Source organism: Copadichromis virginalis, linkage group LG19 (assembly GCF_057382275.1).
Source record: "Copadichromis virginalis isolate Kocher_CV1m ecotype Utaka linkage group LG19, C_Virginalis_male_GT1.1, whole genome shotgun sequence".
Taxonomy (NCBI): domain Eukaryota; kingdom Metazoa; phylum Chordata; class Actinopteri; order Cichliformes; family Cichlidae; genus Copadichromis; species Copadichromis virginalis.
Genome location: NC_140636.1, coordinates 9,184,583 through 9,199,693, shown reverse-complemented (window position 1 = coordinate 9,199,693; position 15,111 = coordinate 9,184,583). Strand labels below are relative to the sequence as shown.

The 15,111-nt window shown below is 40.3% G+C and overlaps 1 protein-coding gene across 4 annotated transcripts in view; it reads right to left on the bottom strand.

The window, feature by feature from the left end:
• The window catches only part of ppp2r5eb (protein phosphatase 2, regulatory subunit B', epsilon isoform b), a 53,811-nt gene that overhangs the window by 21,979 nt on the left and 16,721 nt on the right, over positions 1 to 15,111 (bottom strand). Inside the window, exon 1 of one of the 4 annotated variants that reach the window (XM_085441971.1) lies at positions 8,941 to 9,091. The exons of 2 other annotated variants lie outside the window; for them this stretch is intronic. The gene's annotated coding sequence lies outside the window, so the exon portion shown is untranslated. Of the gene's footprint in view, positions 1 to 1,248; positions 1,313 to 8,940; positions 9,092 to 15,111 lie in introns of those variants that run through there. One more of the 4 variants, XM_085441973.1, reaches the window with a different exon arrangement.

Below are 15,111 nucleotides of genomic sequence, written 5' to 3'. Positions count from 1 at the left end.
ACACAATCTAATTGTATGATTAACCACAATAGCCCCATTCAAACAGCCAAACCCACTCACCTTCATGGGCTGCATAACCCTACTACCAATGTTTGCAACTGTAAGCATAACTGATGAAGTTGATCTCATTTCAGAGTGTATATAGTTTCATATATACAACTACCCATATCACAAAGGGCTTTTTACTTCTACCATGCCTCTTTATCCCCAAATCCATTTAGCTGGTACAAATGTGCTCTGTTTTTTCTTTAATCCGCCAGCCACTCTGGACAGTCGATGAAACTCATGAGCGTTTAGCGGTTGCTGATCCACACTGTCAGTCTCTTTGAGCAACAGCAAGCCATGATTTGTAGGATCGGAATGACAATATGACTGCAGCAGAGGCTAGTAAAACGTAGGCTGCAAAAGAAAATAGTTGGAAGGAATACGCCTGCATGTATTCTGTTTTTTCTTATATATCTAGACTTGCTATGTCTGGTAGCTTCAATACCTTTATGATGCTTAGGTCAAGAACAGCTTGGTTTACATTTGTGGTTAAGACTTGCAAATCGAGAAAACTTTGGGGGCACTTTTAGAAATTAATACTGGCTATCAAATATAAGTCAAAACATACTAAGTGCTGCCAAAGCTTCTAACCAACTTCATTATCACTTCATTATTCAGCCTCAGTCTAAATGACAAAATAATAAACTCTCTCAGATTATCAGCAAAGGCAAAAACAAGCACTGCACCTGAAGTCATTTGTGTTGTCAGCTTCTAGATTACTTAAGCAGCCTGAGAGGTGTTTATTAGTTAAATAAACTGTAAGATTTATAGCAGGGTGAACATATTTGCTGCACTCCTTTCTGTTCCCATTTGACTCACAACTTCACGCAGACATCATTAGACAAACAGACCTTCAGCCACAATAAGAATATTAGAGGTTTTGAACACTCCACAATACAGATGTGAACTTCATAATCCAATGTTTCAGGGGTATCAGTCTGGAGTAACACTGTCATATTCAATTGTCCAAATGAATCTTTCTGACTCAAAGAGCAATTTCTTTAGAAACCTCACAGACTTTAACTCTGTGTCCTTGAAAGACCATCAAGCATGATGGTAGACACTAGGTCACAGAACTAGAAAAGCTTCACAACTTCTTGCAAAGCAAACTGCTCTCATATCAACGAAACTATTCTGAGATACTTTATGAGCGCGGCTCTGGCCTGCGGAAACACTGATGCACCACTCTGGCTTCAGCCTCACCCTGATTTTCTCCTCCTCCTCCCTGCCCTCTTAGTTCTGTTCCGTTTCTCAGCTTTGGAAGAGACTCTCATCTGGGCTCCCTGGCAGAGGAAGAGAGAAGTCGGTGCTGCTTAATTAATGGTGGAAAAAAACTTAACTCACAGCACGAGAGAGCAGTTGGATGTCTCGCTGCAGGAAATCCTATAAGTCAGGCTAATTACATAACAGCATGAACCTATTGAATGAAGGGTCAGAATCCAGCAGCTTACATTTGTAATTGTCTATTTAAAAAAAAAGCTTGTAAAATCTGTTGTTTAGTAAGCTTATCATTCAGCCATTTAGCAGAAATTCTGAAACGCATGCTCTAATGAGTTGGCAAAAATAGTGACTCTGCAGTGGAAGCAAGCAGGGCACAAAAAGTGTTTGGTTTTTTTCTCCATCTACCAAAGCATGGCATGCCTTTCACATTACAACAGCATCTCATCATTAAATTTAGGGTGGTGGGTGAATGAAACAGGGGAATTTTAGCATTTAGCAAAGGTGATTTCAAAAGCAAACAGTCATTTCCTCATTAATAACATGAACGAACCGAGATATTAAGACTAACAAGGGAAAATATAATGTTTGTGCCCACAGCTAATCATGTGAGTGATGACGTCTGTCCTTGGAACAAGTGAAGTTGAGCTGAAGCAGTCAACTGTTTCCGTGTGGCCTGCGGGTGAACTCCGCATGTTGACGGGGTATAAATACAAAGTGGGGCACGGCTACTGGGATAAATATACACAGAAAACTAAGGCTTTAAGACAGCGGCAGGTTTGGAAACAAAGAACAAGACTGAATCAAAGCCTTTGGTGAAGAAATCCTTTGGAACAAGAATAAAAATAAATACAAACAAAAACACAATAAAAATGTGTGGGGGAAATTATCTCACCCCCTCACTCTGATATGAATGAAAATGTAATATCGATTTTAGCACAATTTAGCGCGCCAATAAAATTTGAGGAGACTATTGAAATGCTAAGTGTCTCAATACTATCCTTCACCATCTTTTAGATTATACTATCGTCCGTGCAGTACAGGAGAGACTTTAGTGGAAGTACAAATCTAGGAGGGGAATCATAGAAAAGTATCAGGTGACCAGGCGGCACACTCTTTAAGAAGAGTACACACACACAGACACACACAGTGTAAATGGGAAAGTCCCTCATCTCTAAAAGCAGTCAATGTGTGTGACCGGGTGAACAGGCTTGAGTTACAGCAGGAGAGAGAGAGAGTAAGAGTGAGAGCAAGCACAAGCGGCTGCAGCACATGGGCATAGTACGAAGGTTAATTTGCAGAATTAGTCCTGTGAAAGAGAGAGAGCGCTCTATGTACACACACACTTTGTCTTCTGCCAACGCAAACAACAGTCATAAAGGTATAAACAGTCAGGACTGCAGATAAGGAGTAAAGGCAGACATACCCTCTGATGGAGGGATGCTTTGGGTGTGGCCTTTGCACTTCTTGCTTCTGATTGTGGCTTTCAATTAATGTTATTTACGCTGATAAAAAGGTGTTGATTCTTTATGGAGAGAGATTCGCCTCAAAAGGGTTGCAAGTGTGTGCAATGGGATTCACAAGCATTAGCTAAGATTTACAACTGTGTACAATGGTCTGTGTGTAACTTTGGAGGAGTCACACGTGCATGCATCAATCCACACACAAATACAAAGCAATCTGACCACGTGTGACTCCACAAAAGTTACACACAAATCATTGCACAGAGCTGTAAGTCGTAGTTTGAGCTTGGGAATCATATCGTTCACATTTGCAACCGTTTTCAGGCAAATTTCTCTCCATAATTTTTCAGCCCCATCCCCTTTTAGCAATTGAGAACAAATAGCCAGTGAGAGAGGAGAAAACAGGGATTAACTATGCCTCATCAGCAGCTCTACAAAAAAATGACAATTTTCACTTTGTCATCTCCAAAAAGAGGGCAACTAAGTGGATAAAGTGCTCAAATACTAAGCTTTTAACATTGTCAAGCCTGTATTGCTTTGCAAAATACTCTCTTTGCAAACAAAAATAGAAGAAACTGCTAGTTTAAGGGGACCTTTTATGTTCATTTTCAGATCTATAATTTTACTCTTGCACTCTGCTAAAGTAGCTTTGATGATTCATGCTGAGCCATGCTGACTTGATAGCATCATGAAGATGCTGCAAATTTGTCAGCTACAAATCCATGACGCAGTTTTCTACAGTTCTAGGGGATGAGGGCACTGTAGTCATAAATGGATGGACATGGTCAGCAACAATACTCAGATAGGCTGTGTCTAAATGATGCTCAAACGGTACTAAGAAGCTCAAACTGTGCCAAGAAAAAATCCACCCACACCATTACAACACCACCAGCAGTCTGCGCTGGGATGGATGGATCCACGCTTTCATGTTGTTTATACCAAATTCTAACCTTACCACCTGACTGCTACCCACTAATAGTAGTGCCAGTTACCCCAAGGCAATGTCAAATCTGGCTTCAAACTTCAGCAAACAAAATATTTATACAACTGTTTAAATTCAAAAAGGAACTGTGTGTTTTCAGTCTCCCCTTTCCCAGCATTCACTGCTGTCAATACAGGGCCCATGAGCCAAAGAGGTTAAACATTACATAAAGGATTAAAGTGAGATGAGATGATAAATGCTCACTGTCATAACATCTGTTCGGTTTTGGTCTTCAAACCAGGACAGACGTGACCCAGCAACATCAGCTGTCAATCCCAACCTCAACAGGAAGCTGATTCACCACCAACTAACAGATGATCACGATGCTGGGCTGAAATGAACGCAACTCAAGTTAAAGGGCCACTGTAACCATGGCAACCAAATCAAACAAAGGCTGAAATGGTTCAAAGTGCTGCTGCTTAAAGCAATTACACTTTCAATGCAGAACTGAAATGTTCCTTAGTTTCACCTGTATAGAATGGCAAATGGGCAGTCTCCTTTTCTTTTTGGACATACCTCCCTGACATTTCACTATACGGACAGCTTCCTGTCAAATGGTACATGTGGTTTAAGGATCAGATAATTCCAGTACTTCTTATCACATTCTGAAGGAAGATGAGGCACCAAAGACATGGAGGGAGGCGATCATTTCAATTATACCACACACAAAAAAATTTAAATATATAGAGACCAATTTAGGTACAGGAAGACCTTGGATAATTGATCAGGTGAATTAGGAAAATATTACAGTAATTAGTAAAGATGGCAAAAGGCCTCTCTCCCTGAGACAGCTGGGATAGCATCCAGGCCCCATTTAGTTTATTAAATGCATCAAAACTTTGTAAAACTTGCCAAATACCAGAATTAAAATTAGCAGGCACCTCAATCAGAATAGAAACCCAGAGAGGGGTTGCCAGCACGGATGCCCACTTAGCCCTACTCCATTTGCTTTGTACACTGAACCCCTAGCACAGTTAATAAGGGATGATGCGAAGCTAAAAGGAACAATGGTCAGAGACCTTGAACAGAAGATTTGTTTATCTTTTTGTTGTTTGTAACCACAACAAAGGTTACCATTCCCAAACTCATGTTTCTGCTGAGAAGATTTAGAACTTACTGAAGCTATAAAGCACATGAATTTCACAACTACACATGCCATTAATGGGAAAGAAAACTCTATATAGACAGCACACTGGGAGCTAAAACCAAAGGTCACAGAATGGTCACAGTGAGAACTGATGGAAGGTTTAAATATTGAAATTAGATTGGTATCGATTCCTAGCGTTCAGTTTCGTCAGATGGAGAACTGCACTTCTTCCAGGAAATTCATATAAAGTTACGGCTCAGGTACTTTAGAAATACAACGTACTTTAATAGTAAGGATGGGAATCAAAGACTTGTTCTTGTAGAGAACTGGTTCTCAGTAGACCAATTCCTTGGAATCGTTAGTCTGCCTGTATATCAATCCCGCTTATCGGTTCGTGCACTCTCGCTGCAATCAGATGATTTCAGTTTGTGTGTCAGTGGAGGAAAACAGTGGATATGGACATTACTTTTATTTTTATTGCATAAAAGGGTGGGAGCTTTATGGTAAAATAAAGCCTGCTCCAGAACAAAGATGCATCGTACTGTTAACACAACTTCAGCTTTTTACAAGCACGTGCACAGACAGCATGCTAAGGCTAAGCTAGCCAAGAAGGCAGAAGGATGTTAAAGCTGAGTTAATGCTGACCCCAGCCCAGCACTGTGATAAAGTGAGCCGCTGCTGAACTTCAACAGGTAACAAACTGTTGACTAATCAGGCTGCAGCCTCTATTTCTACCTGTTCATGTGTCTGCAGTAGAATCACGGGGACGATCATTTTGAAGTCTCTTTGTGTTGGTTTTCATCTTTGCTTTGTGTTCATAAACACTAAAAGAAAGATCATATTTGTGTCCTCATTAGGATAGGAATTTGTGTTGGTGTGTGGGGCTGTAGCCTGCAGGTTTATATTGTTAAATAGCAATTATGGTAATGTGTGTTTCAGATCATTTTACCAAGTAACATGAAAGTAACGTAACAAACAGTAGTATAACAAAGTCTTTAACCTGGGTGTAATTAAGTATCGTACTGCATTACTTTTAAGAAATGTGTTCTGTGTAATAATTACTTTTTTGAGTAATGACCCCAGTAATGATCACAACCAAGAGGGGAAATACCTTCAGCATGCACAATGACAATCAATAAGGAAATCAAAAATGAATGGAATCGATAAGTGATATCAATAATGGAACTGGAATTGCGAAATTCTTATCAATTCCCATCCTTATTAAACAGTAAAACCAATAATGAGCAGGAACAAACTTCTTACTAACATTATGAATGGGGGAAAATGAACTAATAAATTGAAATCTAAATGGAAGAATGAGTGTAGGGTTTGTATTTCAGACGATGACTGGCAGAATGTGCGTACAAACGATCTAAACAAGCAACGTGGAAAGTAGGACTCAAAACAATCTGCAGATGTATGGGATTTTTCTAATCAACAAAATAAATGTACATTGCATCAGAATAAAGGGATATAACCACTCAGTGACCATTGCATAATCATACTCAGTAGGTGAGAATAGTAGTCTAAATTTAAATGAGTTGATTGTGATATTCATAACCAAAGGGCAGTCCAATTTTCTCCTATAGAGTATTTCTGGAGGGCTTGCTGACTTTAGCTTATTCCCCTTTTTACCCACAATCTAGAGCGTGCAAATAGTTCATACAGCTTTGTTCATATTAGCTGGGTCACCTTTACTAGTTATTCTTAATCTTCTACTTACAGAGGGCATTTCTAACAGCTCACTGAGCTCAGCAGCAAAGATTGCTCTCTTATGGTCCAATGCCAGAATACAGCATGCATGAATGAAAGGTGGGGGCAATGATGTTGAGATCACCAATCAAATGATCAAAATCATTTCTTTTCAACAAAACAAAACCAAAAACAGAACTACAATCAGACATTATGTGATCTAATACATTCTGATGTTTCCTTGTTTGCAAAGGATTTACATGATTTGGATTTACATATCTTCCCGAAATAAAGTTGTACATACAGTACAGGTAGCAGGGTAGGACTGGTGTAATGGAAAAACCTGAACATAAATATATATTCATGACCCAGATACAAACTCCCTGTGCCCCTATCTCTGTGTTCTCAGGTCTCATATAAGAGTTCCTGCAAGGCGCCAGGACGCTGTCAATCATTAACACATGCACTTGTCCTGGGTAAACTTTGCTCCCGACTGCTGCAGCCAACAACACAACAGATGGCAGGGCCATGGAGGCCCTAGTCACTTTCACTCAATCACTCTGATAGCACTGTGTCACAGGTACAAAATGCCTGAAATATATTTCATTGTAAAACAAATGCAACTTCTGCTACAGATATAAGAAAAGGATAAATGGAACAGCAGTGCAGCCTACCCCTCTGAGGTTAGGTTTGCAGACCCTGCAGAGTTCAACTTGTATACATGACATATAGCTATCACAGTGTGCATAAAGGTTTCTATCCCTGCTCATCCCTGCTAATAATGCTTGTGGATAATGAATTTCATTTTGAAATAACAGCTAAATATGCATAACAATGTTTTAAACTACCTCTGAATGAATAGTACCTAAAGTGGTAGGTAGGTTATGGGCTGTTCAATGCAGTTAGCATCAAGCATCAAGCCAAGGTCAATTCATTAATATAAAATGAAAGTGTTACCTAAATAAATAATCCAAAAAAATAAATAAAATAAAATAAAATGTCTCGAGACATCAGTATTCAGTGTAGCAGCAGTATTTCACATAACTGAAAGGTCAACTATTTGGACCGGCTGACAGCTGATGTGTCATATCAAAGTTTCCTTGAGTAAGACTCTGTTTTGAGAGCATCAAGTCAAAGCCTGAAAACTAAAATCTGCTCTCTGAGGCAGCAGCAGAAGCAGCAGCAGCAGCAGGGACGATCACCTGGGATGGTTCAGACAAAGACGCTCTTCACGAGTCTAGGTTAGAGGGCCAGGATGCTTGTAGATCTCACATAGCGGGAATTCCAACAGCTGTTAACACCAACACAGCACAAGACAGGAGGTACCCATCCCTCACCTTAAGCTCTCTCGCTACCCGCTGCTGCAGTGTTTTCCAAAAACACAACAGCCACGTCAGGAATTCCATCAGCACTTTTTGATAGGCCAAGTTCAAAAGGCAGGTTATGAAATGTTAATACTACATGTGTGTAGTACCATTTCTACTACCAAGTAACAAGAGAAACCTCAACACAACATCAAAACAATGATTAGTGCCTTTTTTGACAGTTACAGGATCAAGAAAGTCAAGTAATAGGTTTATTAAGTTTGCTGGAGTTATACACAAAACTACCACAAGTCCATTAAGTTTTGATGCCATCCGATTTTAGGATGACCAATGTGAAAGAATCAGGGTTATATCGCTAGCCAAAAAAGAAAGAATGAAAGAAACAGAAGAGATAGAGGTGATAAAGACAAAAAATGTTTCAGACTTCAACTAAGATGTGCCAGGGGATCACTTCTTTATATCCTCCAGCTGTTATAGCCGAGCCAAGGGGAGTATAGCATGTAATGGAGGACTACCAGCTGTGCCCCTGGCAATGATCCAGCAGGTAGACTTATCATGGTATAGTCTACATGTATCATACTTGATGTGCTACCCACGTTTATTAGACCAGTGTTGGATAACATGGCCTTAAAATGCAACACTATTCAGTTATACAGTATGTTGATATCTGAAGTGTTCTGCTAGTTCAACACTTTACAAACTAAACTCTTATTTAGCCACTAAAAATGTTATTGAACAATCCACATCTGTAAATATTATACATGTGCACTGACCTAAGCTTAACAATAATGCAGATGGAAGTGCAGCAGCACAGCTAACACCTGCTATGCTACAAACTCAAACATTCCACAACCTGTAGAAGAATGTTTTCACTTTCAGGATAATATGTCCTCCTTCCACCAGCGAACTTTCCATTCTCCTTTCAGCCAGCAAAAACACTCATCTTCTGTTACCATTCCCATTCCATTTTAAGTCTACCTTTCCGTCTGTCTCACACACACATGACAGGCTAGGCCGGCTGGTATCGGCAACAGCCCTTGACAGCAGAGGCTAACTTTAACACTCAATGCTCATGGGCTAGCAACTATGCACTCCCACACAATACTCACACATAAAACTGTCACTCACTTAATCAGGTTTCCTCTCCCTATTAGGAACCAACAGCAGAAACCGGCAGTCATGGACGTCACTATGTGAGCTGGTCTGAGTCGAACATGTGGACAACAGAAGTTTTGGGGAACCCGTGCTCTTGTTGTGGCTCGTCTGTACCGAGTCGGGCTGAAAAAAAAAATGTAAAGAGACACCTCGCAGCTCGGGTTTCTTCTGAGGAGAGGACGTGAGTGGTGGGGGACGAGGAAGCACGTTGGTGGGATTCATTGGCCGAATAGAGAACAGAGGCAGCCGCAAAGAGAGCTACTGGAGGGTTGTGCAGAATTCTACATCTCCTTTTAATTTTTTCTCTCTTTTTATTTATTTTTTTTCCTTTAAAGACTGCTGTCCAAGGATAGGTCAGAGACAGACCAGTCCTCCTACGCCAAGTGGACATGAGCTTAAGACATGAGGGGAACCTAATTTGGGTTGAAAATGTCAAGGACACGTTCAACCACAGGAGAATATAGCCCACGTTAGCCTGCGGTTAATGTCAAAACCAGATATAGCCATTAAAAGGCTTCTATTGTTATAGTTTTTCCTATTTCTACTACAGCAGCTGTAATTAGAAGGAGCTGACTATAAGACATCAGCGTGGCATGAGAGGAAAGCACCTACACGAGAGCTGGGAAGAGGAAAAGGACACACCTCACGCCACTGCCATTCTCATCCATAATCTTGTTATCTCTAGAATTGACTACTGCAACTCATTATTATTTGGCCTCACACAAAAATCTATCAACAAGCTCCAACGTGTCCAGAACTCTGCTGCCCGTATTATTACTAGGACTTCTTCTACCCACCACATCTCCCCAATCCTGAAGCAACTTCACTGGCTCCCGGTCAAATTTCGCATCCATTTTAAAATAATTCTGTATACATTCAAGGCTATTCATTCTCTCTCTCCACCGTACCTCTCTGACTTATTACAGATGAAGCTCCCATCCCGCTGCCTCAGATCTTCATCTTCTCTTTCTCTCTCTGTTCCCTCTGCTCGTCTGATCACAATGGGAGGGAGGGCCTTTAGCTGCTCTGCCCCTCGACTTTGGAATTCCCTACCCCCGGACCTCAGAAATATTAGTTCATTCTCTCTTTTTAAGTCCACCCTCAAAACTCATCTGTTTAAAATTGCCTATTCTTAAATTTCTGTATGTTTTAACTTTTATCTTCTATTTTTACCATTGTGTATATTTCCAGTTTTTATCTGTTGTACAGTGTCCTTGGGTGCTTTGAAAGGCGCTATTTAAATAAAATGTATTATTATTATTATTATTATTATTATTAATGTGCAGGAGTGGGAAAGGAATCCTGAATCCTAAAGGAATTCTCTCCACACAGCAGTTAGAGGGCTTCAGATCTGCTGTAGTAATTCTACTTCATGGACTAAGCTCAACAGGCACAGGCAAGTGTTAAAACAGCAGGTGAAAGGTCCTTTTTGTGCTCAGACTAGAGCTGGGCGATATGAGATTTTTTCATATCACGATATGTTTTTTTCATTTCAGGCGATAACGATATCTATCACGATATAAGCCAAATAACTTGTAAGAATTTGTAAGATTTAAATGTGCCGTTGCTCACAAGTAAAATGTGAAATAATCAGCAGCTTGTTCTTATTTAAATATTTATTTCCCATAATAAGTTCAACAGGGTAGATGTACTTAAGGAACATGAGACTTTTTCAGATAAATAAAGGCAAATATTGCAAACTACACAAAAGGCAGCCGCTAAAGCGTTTAAGTTTCAAAATAGAACAAACGAAACAGACTAAATTGTCAATTCCACTTAGAAACAAAATATAAATTCTAAAAATAAATCTTAGTTTGTTTTACAGAAGAACAGACAAAACTGACTAACTTTTGTCAATATCAAATAAACTGAGAACTAAAAGGAAATTCTCAATCTCTCCTTGTTGTATAGCTGAGCTTTTCAAACAGTTTTAACAGTTACTTTAGTCTGACAAAAGCCGAATGACGAATTAGCGCTTCCAGTCAGAGACTGAGGCTACGTCCACACGTACACGGGTATTTTTGAAAACAGAGATTTTCCGTTTTCGTTTTAAAAAATAATCCCGTCCACACATAAAGGCAGAAATGAAGGAAAACGCTGCTATGAACATGCCAAAGCAGCAGGTGGCGCTAGATTCCTAACCGTGCAGAAATGTTGGCCAATCAGAAGTCTAGAAGCCTCGGTGGGAAATAGTAAACAAAGCTGGGGCATAGAAGCAGAACCGAGTCGTATGTGTGGAGGGACAGTAACTGTGTGTATATGTAAGCATTTAAACACTGCAGAGAGTAGAATTAACAGTAACAGTATTGTAGAAATTCATTTCACCGAAACAATAACGTGGCGCACAGTGTGACGCATGCACCAGTTTATTGTATTTCCAGACTTGCTTTCGGCACATTTACAGTGCACGCTACTCTGTTTTTTGTCAGACTTGAAATAGCCGAAATACCTTCACACTACGGAACTTCTATGGCTCTTCCGTTCGACAATCTCTCCGGCATTGGAACCATCATCTGTTTTCTCTTCGGTCACGCTCGGTTGATTTTTCTAGTCGGCGCACTCATTTCCTCCATTACCCGCTGGCTGCTTCCCAAACAAACACACGTGCGGCTTGGCACTTGTGCTGTACGTAACAAGTCACGCGACGTGACGCTGCGGCTGTGATTGGTTCGGCTCTGCGCTACTTAATTTGGATTGGCTGACCTTTTTTTTTTTTTTTTTTTTTTTTTTAAGAGGACAAGAGCGGCGAGGTCTATCGCGATAGCTTAATTTCTCTATCGAGTAAAAGTTATATCGCGATACATATCGTTATCGTTCTATCGCCCAGCTCTAGCTCAGACTGACTGAAAATAATCACTTAACCAGAATAAAACTGATGAGACAAAAGACATAAAAATCAGTCACTGGTTCGTTTAAATCTCAATCTTATCTGCCGATGGATTGAAGGCAGTCAGCACAGTAAATATCAATTCATGAATCAGGACATCCTTAGTCATATTAGCTCTCAGGAAAAGGTGAATGTATTAAAGTTTCAGCGTCTCTAACTAGCTCCTTTCCCCAACAACATAACATTAGAGGACTCTTATGCCTTCCTGCAGGTGACCCACCAGGCTGATCACCACTCTCTGCCTCTGCTTATTCATCCTGCCTCCTTAAATGAATGTAGCCAACTGTAACAGGAATGTAAATTAGATTATATAATTCTGTGCATATTTACAATGTCACAGCAGTATCCTTTAACTGTGTAACTTGCACGCTGGATGCATCCAGCTAAAGGGATGATTTTGTTGCTATGCCAACTCTGACAGTAAGTGGGGATCGTGCTGGCAATTTTTTTCTGCCTTCCTCTTGTGAATGTTTATCACGTTGGAGAAAACTTTTACTACGCACAAGCACAAGTAGCAGCAAGCTGAAACTCTTAAAGTCCCCAGAGGTCTGCAGAGAGCACGAGCCGTGTACCGTTTCCAATTTTCATTTCAATCTTTTAGAGGGAGCGAGCAGTTGGCTTTCTATTTAAACTCTATTGATTTTTGCTTTGCATTCACAGTTATGCAGCCCAGCCTGGGAGATGTGTAGTACAAATGCAGTCTTGTTTGGGAAGATTTAGCTCCTTGCTAAAGGGCAGTCTGCCAAGTGGAAGCTGAGGAGCCAAAAGCAGCATCATTCTCAGTCTTTTTTGGGATGTTTTGCTAATTAAAAGAATGAAACCAACGACCTCCACTGTCTACAGAGTACAAGCTGTAACTGCACATGCACCCATTCCAAATCAGGACACTGAGCCTATGCAGGCTTCTTCAGTTACACTTTATTCAGCTTGCACGGTTTTGAGTGTATAGTTCACCCAGTCACATTTGGCAGTTACTGTTTGTTAACTAATAAGCTAAAATCATTTATGATATAGCATATATACCCAAAGATTAAGTCTAATAATTATTAGACTTAATGTCAATAACAAGTTATTATTTTCAGACATCAAAAAGCCAACAATGTTAGCACACAAGGTGAAGAATGGCATGTTTGTACACGTCAAACACAACATTACTGTTACTGAGTTTCTCCAGTATACATTTGTTTAATTTGGTAAATATAGCATACACCCTGAACACAGACGCTCAGTTATTTGTTCTACACAAAGATACGCCAAACTACATCGTCAATTAACTATACAGCTTGAAGGGAGGCGTTGATTTTTATTTTTAACATTTTGCTATGTGAAAATCTGAAGAAGCAGCTACATTCAGCTGCTTCCTTATTCACAAGGGGCCGTCACAGCGGGTATCTCCGCATGTTTGATCTGGCATTTTTACAGCGGATGCCATTCTTGAAGCAAAACCCAAAGGAATATGCGTCTCCTCTCGGGATCGAACAGGGGATCTTTTTAAAAATGTAAAAATATGACATTTTTATTTTTATTCATGTCGGATGTGGTGTACACGGTGCACAAGGTGCACACATTCTCGTGATCCTGTTAATCATTACAATACCGAGAAATGTGTATACCTGCAGAAGACGGGGTGGTGTCATTCACCGGGTTTATTGTGAAAATTCCTGGCAGTGTGCGTCATCCTTTCCCCTCCTCCCCAGGATTCCCTTGAGGAGACAGTGTCTTACTTGTCTTCCTCTAAATATCCAGGAATGAGCCTGCTGCCAACGACTGGATTTATGTAATCCACCGTGCCTCATCAAGACCCTGCTTGTCACTTCTGGCTCAAGTCTGACCTGTGCCTGCAACTGACCCACAAAAAGGAGCAGGAGAAGGAAGTGGAGAGGGAATACGATATGATTTGTGCATCCTGATGATGTGCTTTTGCAGTCTGCTAAACCTCTAAAGTCAGAATACACTAGACCAGATTAACGCCCACCTCTGCTACACACATGTACACCTCAAGGCAGGAAGTAAATATAGAGAGCTTATAGAAATAAACAAGAAACGTAGGAAATGAATCATAAAATACGCACCCCACAAGACTACACGAAGGATGTGAAAAGAAGAGAAAATCATGAAAAATCAAGTAGCAGGAATTTCAAACTCAAACTTCAAACAAATAGGAGACATGTCTTCAAGGCAACTAAAACAATCAAAAACTACAACATAAAAAGACAGAATAATCTTTAAAACAGTAGAAATGTATACAAATGTATAATATATATGCCCCAGTTCTTTCTCTGAATGCTGGTCTAAAACACTCCCAAATGGTTTGAGTCATGGTGTGAACTCTGTAAGCCAGTTAATAAAATACAGCATAGTTGCCCAGCACACCTCTTCCTGGCAGTTATATACTGCAGAGAGATTAGAGGTAGAAGTGCCTGTCAGTAATTAAACACACACACACAGACACACACACACACACACACACACACACACACAAGGAGCGGGGCCAACAAATGTCAGTCCTTGTGTTCGCCACCTGGAGGCCACAAATGCATTATGATCATCTGACGCTGGCTCTGTTTGTCTTCAATGACTGATTTCATGTATTAACTCAATTTTACTGGTTGGTGCCTTAACACTGGGCTTTTGGTATTCGTCACAGAGGGCCTGCTGTTTATAGTGTAAAGTTCAAAACAGACAAGTGGAAGAGACAAACTTAATCCTTGTTCTTTCACTTGGTTTAAGTGGACATATATGGGAGCGGAGGGAGGCTCAGAGGTTGGTGCAGTCGTCTTGTGATCAGATGGATCCAAATCCTGGGAAATAAATGAGACCGTCCGGGTTCTCTCCAAACTCAACGCAGCTGTATGTTTGCATGTAGACACCAGCTCACGGTGAACCAAAGGGCACACGAGTGTCATCAGTGTGCTCTATACACCAATGCTGACAGTAAAGCTGGTCTGAAACCTCTTTGATGTGTTCTTTCAATCAGGTAATGCTGACAAATCACAAAGTGCTGAACCATTCCTTAAAGTCTATGTAAACTAACAATTTAAAGCTTTTTTTTTTTTAATTTCAGTGGATTCCATCTACATTAAGACTCATTCAGTATGTACAATGTGTAAAAACAGCCACAGTCAACAGTTAAGCAAAACTGTGTCAAGTCACTAAAACTGTCACAATAAGTCTTAATTATACTGTGTTGTGGACAGGGACTGCTAAAGGCACGATGGCCGAGCTGTTATTCCTGTTCTACTTACACTGCCTGGGGT